The sequence below is a fragment of the Triticum aestivum genome, chromosome 4A (assembly GCF_018294505.1).
Source record: "Triticum aestivum cultivar Chinese Spring chromosome 4A, IWGSC CS RefSeq v2.1, whole genome shotgun sequence".
NCBI lineage: Eukaryota > Viridiplantae > Streptophyta > Magnoliopsida > Poales > Poaceae > Triticum > Triticum aestivum.
The window spans coordinates 737,931,698-737,935,042 of record NC_057803.1 but is presented as its reverse complement, the minus strand read 5'-3'; positions in this window follow the sequence as shown (position 1 = coordinate 737,935,042).

Below are 3,345 nucleotides of genomic sequence, written 5' to 3'. Positions count from 1 at the left end.
AATACATAGCTACTTGTACATACCCTCAGCCCCGAGAGTGAAGTACTCCCTCCTCATCACGGTGAACGCCGGGATGTTGAAGATTTCCTCTGGTGATGATTTCCTCCTCCGGTAGGGTGCTGAAACGTGGTCCCGATTGATTTTTCGTCAATACAGCGGCTTACGGTGGCAGAACTTCTCATCTAGGAATATTTCTAGGGGTTTGGGTATTTATAGGAATTTTTGGTGTCGGTCTCATGTCAAGGGGGTCCACGAGGCAGTGAAAAGCTCGAGGGGCACACCCTAGGGGGGTGGGCATGCCTCCTAGGCTTGTCGTGCCCTCGTGGCTCTTCTGGACTTTCCTCAAAGATTCGGGGGTCTCTTTTTGTTCATAAAAATCACCGTAAATTTTCAGCCCATTTCGATAATTTTTATTTCTGTACAAAAAACAGCACCACGGTAGTTGTGAAGAAAACAGCGCCAGTCCGGGTTAGTTCTAATGAAATCATACCAAAAAAATATGAAATTGTTGTAAACATGGCATGTATACTTCATAAATTATACATATGTTGGAGACGTATTAGCATCCCTGAGGGAGTCCTGGACTAGGGGGTGTCCGGACAGCCGGACTATCATTATCCGCCGGACTCCAAGACTACGAAGATACAAGATTGAAGACTCCGGCTCGTGTCCGGATGGTACTTTCCTTGGCGTGGAAGGCAAGCTTGGCAATACGGATATGTAGATCTCCTACCATTGTAACCGACTCTGTGTAACCCAAGCCTCCTCCGGTGTCTATATAAACCGGAGGGCTTTAGTCCGTAGGACAACATACATCTCAACAATCATACCATAGGCTAGCTTCTAGGGTTTAGCCTCCTTGATCTCGTGGTAGATCTACTCTTGTACTACCCATATCATCAATATTAATCAAGCATGACGTAGGGTTTTACCTCCATCGAGAGGGCCCGAACCTGGGTAAAAACATCGCGTCCCTCGTCTCTTGTTACCATCCGCCTAGACGCATAGTTCGGGACCCCCTACCCGAGATCCGCCGGTTTTGACACCGACATTGGTGCTTTCATTGAGAGTTCCTCTGTGTCGTCACCGATAGGCTTGATGGCATCTTCAACCAGCAACGCTGTCCAGGGTGAGACTTTTCTCCCCGGACAGATCTTCGTATTCGGCGGCTTCGCCCTGCGGGCCAATTCACTTGGCCATCTGGAGCAGATCGAAAGCTACGCCCCTGGCCGTCAGGTCAGATTTGGAAGCTTAAACTTCACGGCCGATGTCCGTGAAGACTTGATCTTCGATGGACTCGAGCCACAGCCGAGCGCGCCGCACTGTGACGACGGGCATGATCTAGCTCTGCCGCCGAACAGTGCCTTGGTGGCCGCACACGGATCCGCTTCGGCCATTAGCCCGGAGCCGATCGCCCAGATCGAGGGCCGGTGGATAGACGCCGCCCTGGGGGCTTCAACATCCACGACGATGGAGCCGAACACCAATCTTGTCCCCCGCGAAACTCGTGATTCCGAGGCGCCAGACTCCTTGCCGGACTTCGAACCTCCCGCGCCCCTACCAATCGATCCGGATTGGGCGCCGGTTATGGAATTCACCGCCGCGGACATCTTCCAATGCTCGCCTTTCGGCGATATCTTGAATTCACTAAAGCATCTCTCGTTATTAGGAGAGTCCTGGCCGGATTATGGCCAGGATGGTTGGGATACGGATGACGAAGAAATTCAGAGCCCACCCACCACCCACTTTGTAGCCACTGTCGACGATCTAACCGACATGCTAGACTACGACTCTGAAGACATCGACGCTATGGACGACGATGCCGGAGACGAACAGGAACCAGCGCCCACAGGGCACTGGAAGACCACCTCGTCATACAACATATACATGGTGGACACCCCAAAAGATGAGGATGGCGAAGAAACAGTGGAGGCAGACTCCTTAAAGAAACAGCCCAAGCGCCGGCGTCAGCGGTGCCGCTCTAAATCCCGCCACAGCAAGAATAGAGATTCCGGCACAGGAGATAACAATACCCCAGAGAGTGCCGAAGACAATCCCCTCCAGCAAGACTCAACGCAGGAGGATGCAGAAGCAAGCCCTCATGAGAGGGCGGCAGACGAAGAGGTTGAGGATCATAACTATATGCCTCCCTCCGAAGACGAAGCAAGCCTCAATGAAGACGAACTCGTCGTGCCCGAGGACCCCGTCGAACAAGAGCTTTTTAAGCGCAGGCTCATCGCCACAGCAAGAAGCCTGAAGAAGGAAAAGCGGAAGCTCAAAACAGCGGAAGACACGCTCAGAATGAGATGGAGCAAAGTGCTCAAAACCGTAGATAAATACGGCAATGGCCACCAATCGAAGAGCTACCCGAAGCGTAAGCTGCTACCAGAATTCGACGAGGAGGCCATAGAGCCTCCACCGTCAAATGGCCCAGCCAGGTCCATCTACGGACCCAAAAAGAAGGCCCCAGGAAGCAAGGTAACACGTCAAGTGTCCGATGATAGCGGCACTCACAAGTACAGGGGCGCCGCACACCCACTATGTTTCACCGATGAGGTGCTGGACCATGAATTCCCAGCAGGGTTTAAACCCATAAACATAGAGGCCTACGATGGAACAACAGACCCTGGAGTCTGGATAGAAGATTATATACTACATATACACATGGCCAGAGGAGACGATCTCCATGCCATAAAATACCTACCCCTCAAGCTCAAAGGGCCAGCCCGTCATTGGCTTAAAAGCCTCCCAGAAAACACTGTTGGAAGTTGGGAAGAGCTCGAGGAGGCGTTTAGAGCAAATTTTCAAGGGACTTATGTCCGTCCTTCGGATGCAGATGATCTAAGTCATATAACTCAACAGCCCGGAGAGTTAGCGCGGAAATTCTGGAACAGGTTCCTTACGAAAAAGAACCAAATAGTCGACTGTCCGGACGCCGAAGCCTTAGCAGCTTTCAAGCACAATGTCCGAGACGAATGGCTCGCCAGGCACCTCGGTCAAGAGAAACCGAGGACAATGTCCGCACTAACAAGCCTCATGACCCGCTTCTGTCCGGGCGAGGATAGCTGGTTAGCACGATGCAGCACCAGCGACCCAAGTACATCCGAGATAAGAGATGGAAACGGAAAATCACGGCGCAGAAAAGAGCAGCGCCGGAATAAAGAGAAAAGCCCAAAGAGCACGGCAGTCAACGCCGGATTCAAAAGCTCGCGGCCCAATAACAGAACACAGCCTCTCAAGGATGACAGTGACGAATTGTCCAACTTAAACAAAATTTTGGGTCGGATATGTCAAATCCACAGTACCCCCGGAAGGCCTGCAAATCACACCCACAGGGATTGTTGG